Source organism: Marmota flaviventris, chromosome 10, assembly GCF_047511675.1.
Source record: "Marmota flaviventris isolate mMarFla1 chromosome 10, mMarFla1.hap1, whole genome shotgun sequence".
Taxonomy (NCBI): domain Eukaryota; kingdom Metazoa; phylum Chordata; class Mammalia; order Rodentia; family Sciuridae; genus Marmota; species Marmota flaviventris.
The window spans coordinates 102,683,686-102,697,303 of NC_092507.1; the positions used below are offsets into that span (position 1 = coordinate 102,683,686).

A 13,618-nucleotide genomic window follows, 5' to 3' on the forward strand; every position below is an offset into this window, starting at 1 on the left:
TGTCCTGCAACAAATGCCCTCGTATGTCTCCCCAGGATGAAAGACTCTGCTCTATTCCTTGAATGAAGTCCTGACGTAATTTATCTGTCCCTTGTTTCTTCTCTGGCTTCATCCGCGTCACCTGGTCCCTCCTTATACCATCCTTCTTAAGTGCCCCGATCTTTTCAATCCCAACTTTTTTTTGCACATGCCGAGACCTCTGTTCAGAATGTTCTTCCTTGAAATGCTCACCTCCGCCACCTTCCACTCATTCTTTGCATATTGCTTAAGATATCCTTTCTGAGAGGACTTCCTTGACTTCTGGCCCCATTCAAGCAGATCCTCCAATCACACCTTTCCTTTGTTCCCTTAAAAGCATTTATAATTATTAGAACGTATCTAGTTCCATATATATTTCTGAAATTATTTGTTCAACTATTCTCTCCTTTTCTGGAGTCATTCCCGGGAGGCATGGGCCATGTCTCTTTTGTCTGTCTATGTCCCTGTTGCCTAACACAGGGCCACACACACATTAGATCATCAGTAAATACTGCTGAGTAAGTGAACCAATGAGAGAATGAATGGATGAGCCGTCTGTATCTGTCTCAAGCACAGCAGCCTCCATGCTGCATCCAAACACACACACACACACACACACACACACACAACAAATAAAACAAGTTCACAGTGCAATTCCAACTCCTACCATGTGCGAATAGGAGTTGCCATTCTATTATTGCATTTTTTAAAATATGCCTGTTTGAGACATATTTTTAAATGATTTCACCACCAAAAATATGTGTTATATTCCATAATTTAAAACACTCTTTGGTTTTCTGGTACCTTTTCTGCAAATGCTGGAGCAGAACTTCCTGGGTCGACATCTCAGCTCTGCCAGTCATTGCTGGTGTTACATCAGACAAGTTTCTTTACCTCTCTGTGCTCAGTTTTCTCAGATTTGATGGGTACCTACCTCATAGGACTAAATGACCTACTACACATGAAGCATTAGGCATAGGAGGCTATTGGGAGGTCTAAATAGAAGATTGACATGATCCCACAAAGGTGAGCAAGAAAGACAACATTCTTGTGGAAGAGATATCATGTGGTGGTATGGGGGTTAAGACAACGACGGAGCAGCCCTGGATCATGGAATAGAAGCAGGCATCTAGCCTGAGGAATCAAACCTACCCCAGGGAGACAAAAATAAATTGTGAAAATTCTGCTTACTTTTTTATTTAACTAGTAGACTAATTTTTAGAGTTTTAGGTTTATAGAAAATGTAAGGGAAAGTACTGCCAGAGTCCGGCTGCCGCAGAATAATCAGGGGGGTGACGAATAACTTGTGTACGTTGATACAGCAGGAGTGGGAGCCGTTTATTGTAGGACAGGAGCAGTATTTATACATTCCACACAGCTTATCTAATTAGCATAAACTAGATACATCAGTCAACCAATAAGGAATCTCCACACTTAATGGCTAGCTTTTGTTACTTCTCAAACCACTCCCTCTGGCATTTTGCCAGGCACCATCCAGACTTGTTTACAAACTCTAACATTCCCCTGGCAAAATGCCAGGTGTTATTTTGACTTGTTTACAGACTCTAACAAAGTACAGAGTTCCCAATCCCCCCTCACCCTCACCCCACCCATAGTTTCCTTTATTGTTCCTTGCTTTAGCGGGGTACACTGGTTACAACTGCTGAGCTAATACTGACACACTCTTACTAATTAAGGTCCATAGGCTGCTGTAGTACTCATTTTGTCTTGGACGTTCTATAGGTTTTGACAATCATGTATCCACCATTACAATACCATATGGTATAGCTTCACTGTCCTAAAAGCCCTCTGTGCTCCTCCGCTCATTCCCACACTACCTCAACCCCTGAGCTTTTCACTAATTCATAGTTGACGTTTTCTAGAATGTCATATGTAGCTGGAATCTTGCAGTATGTCACCTTTTCAGATTGGCTTCTTCCACTTAGAAATACCTACTTACTTTTTATTGATTGATTGATACTAGGGATTGAATCCAAAGGTGCTTAACAACTGAGCCACATTTTATTTTGAGACAGGGTCTCACTAAGTTGCTTAGGACCTCCTCGCTAAGATGCTGAGGCTGGCCTTGAACATGTGATCCTCCTGCCTCAGCCTCCCAAGCCACTGGGATTACAGGCTTTCACTACCATCCCCAGCTCTACTTACCCTTTTAAACCTTCTGTGAATGCAGAATCCATTCATAATAAAGGAACAAAGAGTAAGAACTTCAAAATGTATTTTCAGCATTATTTAGGGCTTTGAGCAGCCAGTAGAAATAACCCAGTCCCTTCACAAAAAAACTACTTAATAAATATTTCTTGAACAGATGAATGAATGAATCCACAGCTTTATGAGTACAATATTAGCAGATGATCAATATGTATTTATTGAACTGAACTATATTCCCACCATCTTGATTGCACTTAGGGAGTTCCCAGTTCTCCTTCTCCATTCATGTAAGAGAAACAGATAGATCTCATGGGAAGTGTTTTAAAAATACTATTTCAAGTCAAGCTTATCAATAATTTGTTGATATTTATTAATATTCCTGCTTTATAGAGGAAGAAACAGGTTCAGAGATGTTAAGGAACCTGCCCAAGGTCACCCAGCAGGCAAAGTGAACAAACTCAAATGGAAACCTTATCTTCAGGTTCTTGGAAAACTCTGATGAGTCCACCAGGATTTGTTGTTTAGTCTTCCATGGAGCTGAACATGGTCCAGTACTGAACGCTGCCCATGATGACATCAAACAGACATCCTGTGTGACTAAAGTCAGGTCACCTGCTCACTGGTCTCCAAATGCCTTGCCCATTTCTATTTTCTACTCTGAGGAATTCCCCCAAAGGGTGGAGTTAGTTTTGTCGTTTTGTTTTTTATTTCCCTGCATGGGATACAGGTTCATCATAATGATGTCATAGCTACCAGAAGTCCTCCAAGATGCACATGACCCCTAGAAATAAAGCTGGTGACTAGTTTTACCTTAATGCTTGGGAAATGAGCACAGCATTCAGCAACTCAGGGGGGAGGATGGGGCCAGAAGATCACACAGGGCTTTGTAAATTCATCAGATTCTTGGATATTTCTAGCTACAATTCAAAATGCAAAATGCCTGGTTTTCTCAATATTTCAAACTTCCGGCAGAGAAGATTTAAAAACCCGAACAAGAAAAAAACTTTGTGGACGTGTAAGCAAGTTGTGTCAACTGAACCATACTTACCTGAGAACGCAGTCAACAGCTACCTCCCCTGCTCTTTTTTAATTTTTTATTTTGAGACAAAATTGCTTACCTGAGTGAACACACTAGAAAAACCTACCTCAGGAAGAATGACCTCAGTAAGGCAATGTATTATCATCTCTCTGCTTATCTCTATGATTTCCCAGAACTGCACTTTGCTCCTAGTCAGACAAGAGAAATTTAAGCATCAACCCAGTGTCGCAACTACAGGAACTGAAATTCCAGTGTCAGGATTTGGTCTGAGACTCTGATTAGGGGGACGAGGCTCAATTCCAAAGCTAACCAACTGAACCCTTCTTCTGGTTATGAAATTTCCTAATTCTATAACTTATCTTGCAATATGATGTATTTTTTTTCATTGTCTTTTTGAACAAAAAATGATCTTTTATACCATTTTTACCAAGGTGTCTTCTTCCTGAATTTTATATATATATACATTTAACTTTATATATATGCACATAACTTTATATATATATGATTAAACCCAGGAACACTTAACCACTGAGATACATCCCCTGCTCTTTTTTAATTTTTGATTTTGAGACAAGATCTTATTAAGTTTGCTTAGGGCCTCAATAAGTTGCTGAGGCTGGCCTCAAACTTGCAATCCTCCTGCCTCTCAGCCCCCAACCCCAAGTCTCTGGGATTACAGGTGTGTACCACCACCTGGCTACCTGAATTTTAACTGACTAATTTAAATTGAAATTCTCTTCTCTTTCCCTAAGTGGCAATGAAATCTGTTTATCACCTGCTTGGTTTCCACATCCTTTGCACCTTATCTGTCTTGTGAATCACCGTAGCTGGCCATTTATTGACAAAAAGAATCTAGAATTGCAGAATACCAAGTCAGAAGGCACAGTATCAGAGGTGATCATATGCCCCAGGCTGATGCTATCATAAGCTGGGAGCTCTGCTGCGCTTAGCTTTGGCAATGGGGCAATTGCTGCCAGGAGCACATAGCACCTGCCAGCCCCTGGCCTCCCTGAAGGGCATGAGCCTCCTCCCCATGCAGCCAGTTAGAGGCTGCCAGGCCGGATTCCAGGAGCCATCTCTGCCCAAGCCTCTGTCTTCAGCCCAAGAGAGGGATCTGCTGGGTAACTGCCTTGTGTTTTCCCTCTTTTCACTGCAGGAGCAGAGACAGACAACAGAGAACAGAGAGCTACTGGCACAGGTCTGGAACAGAGAAATCGGTAAGTCCTTGTTAATTGACTAACACCCAACCCTTCTCCAGTTCCCCTGAGTAATAAAGGCCAAGAAGGCGCCGCCCCCTGCCCCCCACCCCCATTCCCTTCCTCCCATCTCACACTTCAGTCTGGAAGGAGCTGGGCCAAGTGACCCTACTAGAACAGTTGCCTGCTCAGTGACATGACATGCAGGGGAAGCCAAGGAGATGACTAGAGGCTTTGAAAGAACCACAGGAAGAAAGAAGGCAGGTCCAAGGGGGCAGAAGCCTGGAAGGAAGAGAGACCGACGGTTGGTGGAAAGGCAAGGTTGATGTCGCCCTCACAACCATGGTGCCCACGCGGGTCTCAGAAACGACTCTCCTCCTTCCCTCCTGGCTGCGGAAGAGCATCATTCTGTCTTAAGTTTCGTGTCTTATTTAAAGAGATGGATGCACATCATATGCATATCCAGGTCCTCTGTGCTTTTTTAAGCATATGCACCAAGTTAACACCTGTCCCCAAATTGAACTCTGGTGAATAGAGAGAGTTTCCTAACTCAGTGGCCTCAGGGAGCTTGCACTCGGAATTGCAAACCAACTGGGGGCCAAGGGCCAGCCTCAGCCTCCAAGGAGGCTGACTTTTAGCTGACTTTTCTAGGAGCCCCCAAATAGCCAACCTACTGTGTCACTTCCCACTTCTTTGTTCACTTTTATGTCTTACCCTAATAAGTCTGGAGACAGCCATCATTTCCTGAGAGTCATGCTGCTGAGTGCTGGAATTGGAACCTCACAAACCTGCCTCAACTCCACAAAGTTCTCATCCCAGCCCTCTAAGGTGTTTTCACATCCAACAGAATTTGTAGAGTTCTTGCAAAGATCAAGGAAAACTTTAGATAGAAAAAAATGCTTTCAGTTATTGGAGTATTTGAGCTAATATTATTGCCCTATACAACTAATTTTTTTTTTCAACAGAGCTTACAAGAGGCCTGGCAACTGAGGAAGCAGAATATAGTAGTAATCAGCTTCTGAGACGGCATGATGGGTAGGAGGTCTGAGCATCAATCAAGTTGTAGATAATATAAGAAACAGGGAGCCTCCAGTTTCCGGGGTGAATGAGCCACGCGGTGATAATAACTGTTTTGTTTTGCGCTCAAAGGAAACTAAATGCAAATTGGCACAGATCGTCTGGGGCTCAGATGCCAGTCCTCATCAAGAAATCAGGTTGAAGTTCTCGGTTGGCCTAGCAACAGTGGCCTGGTTGCATTACACCCAATTGAGGGACAGGACTAAGGTTGTTTATCAGCTTGTTCTGGGGAAGGAGGTGGAACCATCACCCTCACCACTAACCAGCGGAAATGGCTGTTCCCTGAGATGGTTGTGGGACTTCCTGCCAGCACAGTGAACCCATACCTCAGTCTCTCCATAGCCAGAGATGCGGAGGGGGCAGGACATTCCTAATGATCAACAGACTCCAGCCAAAGCTTCCGGGTCAACACTGAGCTGCAAGTGGCCTTGGGGAGGCTTGCAGGCACAGAGAGCACCAGGCTTTCAGTCAGGAATTCCTGTGTTTAAATCCTGGCCGGCTTGGTAGACTTCTCCTATGTCCAAAGGGGAGAGGGCCTCAGGTTGGGGAACTCACTTTCTCTCCCATCGGCTTAAGTATTTGCCCTTTCCTTCCCAGTTCCCAGGATCGCTTTAACCCTCCTCTTGCACTGACAGCCAGAACTCAAGATTCTGCTTATTCTATTTTGCAGAGCAATTCAGTTTTCTTTGTTTCATTTTTTTTTTTTTCTCTGAAGACTGGATCCTGGGACCTAAGTGATCATCCAAATTTTTTTCCAAACAAACAAAATAATCTCTAAGGAGAATTCTGCTCCCAGCTTTAAAATAGACACATTCCCCTCCACCCCTTCTTACCGTGTTAGTGTCTCACTGATCGTCCCTTGTTTCTCCAGGTAACCAGGCTGATTGCTGTCTTCGACACAGACCCCGAGGGGTCCCAGGGCACTGCTGCTGTCTTTCCAGGCTGTGGCTTTGTCGTCAGAAATGGTGCCCTTCTCCGTGCCCCTCCTGTGCTTCTCAGTCAGCTTATTTATGAAGTCCTCCCCAAGCACAATGCCATTGGGCAGCATCCTATCAGAACATTTATTACATACATCCACCAAACATGGGGTGAGGAGGAGCTCTTTGGGAACAAAACTGCAAAAAAGCAGTCAATGGTAGAAATCACCCATTCCCCACTGCACATCCCTCCTGCCAGTCCCACGTCACTTCTTCCCGGCTAACAGGAGCCCGATTTGCAAGAACCAATAGAATCCCTTGAATTCAAGGAGGAGAGAAATGTAATTCACCTAAATCAGATCGTCAAAGGGCAGGATTACAATTTAAAGATCCAAATCGGCCTTATTTTTGGTTGGACAAAATCAAGCCACAGAACTTAAGAGTTCTAATGGGCTGGGGCTGAAGAGATGGATTTTATAGACAGAAAAGGGCTAAAGAAGCAGCAACCAAGAAGAAAACATGATTTGATGGTTTCAACGTGACTTTCTCGTAAGGCAGGGGCAGGAAGACAGAGCAATACACAACACCTAATAGTTGGCTGGTTCACGTCAGGTTACTCTGTGTGTAAGGATTAAGGCAGAAGGAACCTCATCATAGCGCCACCTGAAGCTGGTCTGGGAATTTGGGCTGTTATCTCTTTTTTGATTTCTTGGAAGGTAAGATAACACACTTAATGTCTGTTTGATTTTTTTTTTTTAGTATGAGTGACTCCATTTTGATTTTTAATTTGTTTTATTGGGGCCCAGTTGTAGGAGATTGGCCTAAAACAATGACCCCCTATCGTTTTCAACAAAACATACAAATGTCATTCTCCTAAGGATGGCCACATGACCCATGTGTATGGGTATGTGCTTCCAGTAAAGCTTTGTTTTCTGGATAAAAAGAAACAAGCTCGGCTGGAAGGGCACCTTATGACCTTCTGCCATTTCTTCTTTCCTGGAATAGTACCATTACACCTGGAAGTTCAGCAGCAATCTTGGGACTATGAGGCAAAGGAAAAAGACAAAAAAAAAAAAAAAACCTGTTAAGGTATGTTTTAAATCTATGAGGTGAACAGAGAGCCTACATCCTGGGAGCAAATCTTTACCCCTCACACATCAGATAGAGCGCAAATCTCTAGGGTATATAAAGAACTCAAAAAGCTAAGCACCAAAAAAACAAATAACCCAATCAATAAATGGACCAAAGACTGGAAGAGACACTTCTCAGAAGAGGAGATACAATCAATCAACAAATATATGAAAAAATGCTCACCATCTCTAGCAATCAGAGAAATGCAAATCAAAACTATTCTAAGATTTCATCTCACTCCAGTCAGAATGGCAGCTATTATGAAGACAAACAACAACAAGTGTTGGCGATGATGTGGAGAAAAAGGTACACTCATACATTGCTGGTGGGACTGCAAATTGGTGCAACCAATATGGAAAGCAGTATGGAGATTCCTTGAAAATCTGGGAATGGAATCACCATTTGACCCAGCTATCCCTCTCCTCGGTCTATACCCAAAGGACTTAAAAACAGCATACTACAGGGACACAGCCACATCAATGTTTATAGAAGCACAATTCACAATAGTTAAACTGTGAAGCCAACCTAGATGCCCTTCAGTGGATGAATGGATAAAAAAAATGTGGTATATATACACAATGGAATTTTACTCAGCAATAAAAGAGAATAAAATCATGGCATTTGCAGGTAAATGGATGGCGTTAGAGAAGATAATGCTAAGTGATGTTAGCCAATCCCCCCAAAAAACAAATGCGGAATGTTTTCTCTGATATAAGGAGACTGACTCATAGTGGGGTAGGGAGGGGGAGAATGGGAGGAATAGATGAATTCTGAATGGGGAACAGGAGAGGGAGGAAAAGGGAGGAGGCAGGGGATTAGCAAGGATGGTGGAATGTGATGGACATCATTATCCAAAGTACATGTATGAAGACACGAATTGGTTGTCAACCATACAGAGGTATGAAAAATCGTGGTATATATGTGTAATAAGAATTGTAATGCCAAAAAAGTACATGTATAAAGACATGAGTTGGCATGAACATATTTTATATACAAAGATATGAGAAATTGTGCTCTATTTGTGTAATAAGAATTGTAATGCATTCCGCTCTCATGTATTTAAAAAAATAAAATCATTTTTTTAAAAAAAGATATGGTTTAGCAGAAAGATAGTAAAAGCCTGGGATGCTTTTGACAATCTTGAGTAACTGACCAGCCTTGGTCTAACCAGGTATGAGATGGAGAAGCTCCAGCTCCTTTATGTCATTAGTTGAGTTTCCCATTACATATACCTAAAGGCATCCCACCTGATACAGAGTTCTTACCCCCAAGAAATGGTTAAAGGCTCAGTATATAAATGTAGCCATCACTCTTGATTCCAAATCCAATGAATGAACAAATCCTGTTCCCTCTACCATCAAACGACATGCTGTGATTCCAACCACCTCTAACCACCCGCATTGCCATTAACCCGGTCTAAGCCGCCAACACCTCTCACTCACAATAACGCAGTGTTAACTTGTCCAGTGTAGAGTCCTTTTCCCTTTCCGTCGATTCTCAACACAGTAGCCAGAATTAGAATTAGTCCATTAAAACATGAGTCAGATGGGATTGCCTCTCTCCTGAAAGCTCTCCGTGGTGCTGCTTCGATGACTTAGATTGGAGATCAAAATCCTGAAAATGACCTACAGGGCATGTGACTGATTTGCTTTTGCTTTTGCTTTTGCTTTTTTTTTTTTTTTTTCCTTGTTTGTTTGGGTTTAGGTCATTTCTATCACCTTGTCTTCAAACTTACCAATATCTTCTGCAGGACCTACTCTATGAAGCCTATCTAGTGAAGTTTTCATTTTGGACATTGTATTTTTTCAGTTCCCTGTTTTTTCATAATTTCCATTACTCTCTTCCTTATGTTCATATTTAGGACAGCTGTTTTAAAGTTCTTGTATGATCATTTCTGTCACTTCTAGGTCTATTTTTATTGACCCATTCTTCTCCTGGTTATGAGTCAGCATCCCACGCAATATTAGAAGGCATAAAATGAGAAGTCAATTGAGGAGGAAGGGGATGCTCAGAGCAGCTAAGCTGGGAGCGGGGAATGATGTGATTTGAGTGGGAAAGAATAGCTTAGGGGATGCAAAACACCTGGACTCTACTGCTAGCTTTTTCTTGATGTTTAAAAATTTCTAAATAGTTATATATATGACAGTAGAATGCATTTTGACACATCATACATAAATGGAGTATAACTTCTTATTCTTCTGGTTATACATGACATAGAATTACACCAGTCATGTTATCATATGTGCACATAGGGTCATAATGTCCTATTCATTCTGCTATCTTTCCTACCCTCATACCCCCTCCTCCCTTCACTCCCCTCTGTCTAATCCAAAGTACATCTATTCTTCCTTAGCCCCCCACCACCACATCGCCAGTATTGTGAATTAGCATCTGCATATCAGGGAAAACATTTGGCCTTTGATTCTTTGGGATTGACTTGTTTTGCTTAGCATGATATTCTCCTGCTCCACTCATTTACCAGAAAATGCTATCATTTCATTCTTCTTTAAGGCTGTGTAATATTCCATTGTGTGTGTGTGTGTGTGTGTGTGTGTGTGTGTGCAAAATAATTTCTTTATCCATCATTCATCTGTGGCAGGGCACCTAGGTTAGTTCCATAGTTGTCTTTTTTTTTTTTGTTTTTTGTCTTTTGTTTTCAAAATGGAGCATACGGGTTATTTTTTATTAGATGCTGAATGCAATAAGTGTTATGTAGTTGGATGTTTAGATTTTGTTGCTGGGTAGTTAATTTATTTGCAGATCAACTTGAGCATTCTGAACCTTGTGTTTCAGCTTAGTTAGGTCAGGTCTAGAGTCGTCTTTACTCTGGGGCTCGTGTAGTCCTTTACTAAGGTTTGATTTTTCTGAGGCCTCTATGATGTTTCCTAGTTGCTTGACAAGGACTTTCCATTCTGATCAGTCTAAAATTCAGTGTCTCCTGGCCTCTGGCTTTCTGGGGGTACTAAGTTCCTTGGTAATTGTCCTTTGCCCATTCTCCTGACCTTTCACCCCATAGACATACTTCTTACAGTTCAACCACCATTCCACGGGGAAGGCGGTGCAGGCTGCTGGAGCTCTTGTTGTATTCTATGGTAGGGTTTATGCACATTTCAGCCTCCCTAAGCTCAACCCTTGCCTCCTTAGCTCAGTGGGACTTCCATGCTCCCCCTGGGTCCTTCTGCCTGTGCTGCAGTCGTGACCTTGCCCCCAGGCAGAAATCTGGGGTAGTGATAAGACTCGCCTCATTTGCTTTCCTGCTGTCAAAGGCCACAGCCCTGAACTGCACGTTACCCACATCATCAAAGTGTCATGCACTTTTCTAGATTATGCTGCGAGGGTTACTCAGTTATGACTGGAGGCGACCACACTTACTAAGTGTGTGAAACGTTTCAGTCTGGACGCCAGTTACCAGGGTGAGAGAACACAGGCTTGTGGTAGAATTGAAACTCAGGGCGGGGAAATAATTCGTCCAAGGCAAAGCTGTTGTTGGAACTGGGTGCAGAGTCCAGGAGTTTGGTTCTTTTTCTGTTCAAGCCACATCATCCAGTCCCCGCTGTAGCTGCTCTGAGCTCCCCCCTCCTTCAGCTTCCCCTCAGTCCCTATTTCCAGCATCACATGAGATGCTGACTTCTTCAGTCAGGATCCCCCCAGGACTCCCCAGACCCCCATTCCGACTAAGTGGAAAAGGTATCAGATCACTCATTGGCTCCACCATGAGCCAGTGGGATGACCCCTTTGTGCCCACTTTGGCTGTGCCTCAGATGGCCTGAGGGCCCCTCACCAACATGGACATGTGACCGGGTCTGTGAAAGCATGCTGCGGACCCGCACTGTGAACCGCCACACTGGAGGAAATGGGATTCTTCAAAGAACAATGAGAATCATAAACATCCATCTCTGTGCGTCAGGCCCCAACAGGCTGAAGGTCCTGAATAAAGATGCCCTCCTTACTGAGCAGCCTTCCAGATACTTGTCACCCTGCTGTGGGGCTGCAGTTACCAGAAAGCCTCCTCTCTTTTCAAGGTCATGACCTTACCAGGGTAGCCCACATTTGGTGACTGAATGAGATGGGGGTCTAAAGGCTCAGGAAAATTTGGGTCTGAAGTGTGAACTTGCTGATGGATGTCACTTGCTGTAGGACTTCTATCGAGGTTGGGCTCAGCTTTGTTAAAGCTGCCTAAAAACTCAGCTTCTTCCTGCAGCCCAATCCTGTTCCCTCCCTTCCTTTCACAAGTGATAACTCCTGATAAACAACTTGTGCCCACACTCCAGCTCCACATCTGCTTCCGGAGAACCCAGCCTGTGACACAGGGAATGACCACGGGGCTATGACAGCTAAGGTCCAGTCCAGTTTCTCTGCAACCAGGGAAAGCACCGGCAGTCGGTGATGACTCCACAGGAGGGTCACCCTGAGACCTCAGGCTTTTGCTCCTCACAATACTCCACCTTTTTTCCATTTAAATGTGAACATCCAGAAATCCCTGGAAAATAATAGTAGATAATATTAAGTAATAATCATGGAGTGTACAGTCTGAACCGGGTATTAGACTAAGTGCTTCACATACATTATCACATTTAATCCCCTCCAATAGCTCTACTAATAGCACCCCATTTTATCCTAGTCTCTGTCTTGCAAAACATTGGGCCAGGGCCATGGGTGGATGGCGGCTGAGTCTTGGCCTCAACTTGAACAACCCAAGTCCCTGTGGGCGGCTGCATTCTCATGACTGGCTGATGCTTACATCCTCTTTTTCTCCCTTCCCCCCTCAACTCTCCATTTTGCAGATCTGGCAGCCCCTGCTGAGGCCCCACTAACAGATCAGAGAGACTCTCAGTACCCAACCCCCACCTTCAAAAATAGGAAGAGGAGAAGCTCTTAGCCCACATCCTGCTTCGAAGCAAAGTTCCCACAGGTGGATCAGCCCAAGCATAACATCTTTCAACTCACAGCCAATTTAGCAACCACACAGCTTGTGCCTCCAAGAGGTCACCCATTCATTCACCAGCAATGGACTACCCACCACAAAACTGTTGTGGATAGTGGTCCATTCACTTATTCTTGCACTAGTCCATTTAACAGTGACTTACTGAGATCCAATTTTGTTTAAAGCACAAGTCTTGAAGTTATGGCAGGATCAAGAAACAGTCTTGAGCTCACATTCCACTTAGTGGAAGGCAGAAGGGTTCAAGTCCATTATCAAACAACTTTTTAACAGCTGAGTCATCCACACACAAAGTCCAGAATGTGTACAAGAGATTTGAGTTCAGGTTTGGCAGGAACTGCTCATTTATTAAGGGTCCCAGGAGCAGTGAGGTGTTTGGAACCTTCTGAAGTCCCCCCCCCCCAACCCCCCTGCTTGGTTCTTCAATGGGCCTAGTTTTACTTAGACTCTCTGGGTGCCTCACAGGCCCAAAGCTCTCACTAGCTCTCTGAATCTGCTGATGTCTCTTCTATCCCCACCTGACCCCTAGGGAACCTGGCCTCTTTATGCCTTCCTCTGTGTCCTTCCTTGTAGATGGAAGGACTCAGAGGGACTTCCTTATAGATGGAAGGACTCTTAGCAGGTATCCCCAGTGCTCCATGCTGACACATGCTAATAGAGCCATCTCTACCTCAGTCTATAGGCACACAAACAAAATCCCCTTTCTGTTATATCAAGCTGAGGCCTGGATAAGTCCCCAGAATATAAGACAGGAGGGTCCAAGCCTTAGGAATGCAAATGTTTTAGGGCAAACCAGAAAAACTCACTTTGCCCTATTTCGAAAAGATCATTTCTTCTTACTTATTTTCCCCCTTTGATTTTCACTGGTATTCTCCCTCTGCTTCCTCGTTTTTGGTGCAAACCTATTTCCACAGTGAGCAAGATCATGACCTAATTCCTGTCTCCGTACCCATCCTCCCAACTTTTCTGAGACATCCCCAAGCCAAGAGAGGATAAATTACCTTCCCAAGACACGAGCGCAGAGCCGACCCGCTGTTGAGCTGCCCAACAATCACCATCAGAGGGCGCTACTCCCCCATATCTCCTGCTACGGTGGCGCTCGCTGGAGTCATTCTACTCTGGACCCAGG

General features: G+C 43.8%; 1 long non-coding RNA gene across 1 annotated transcript; it reads right to left on the reverse strand.

Annotated features, from left to right (window-relative positions):
- Positions 1-7,156: 7,156 nt before the first annotated feature.
- LOC139707276 (uncharacterized) lies at positions 7,157-9,858 on the reverse strand. The gene is made up of 2 exons (XR_011708901.1): positions 8,990-9,858; positions 7,157-7,458 (listed from the first exon to the last, which is right to left on the reverse strand). It is a non-coding gene; the product is annotated as an uncharacterized lncRNA (long non-coding RNA).
- Between the last annotated feature and the right edge of the window lie 3,760 nt (positions 9,859-13,618).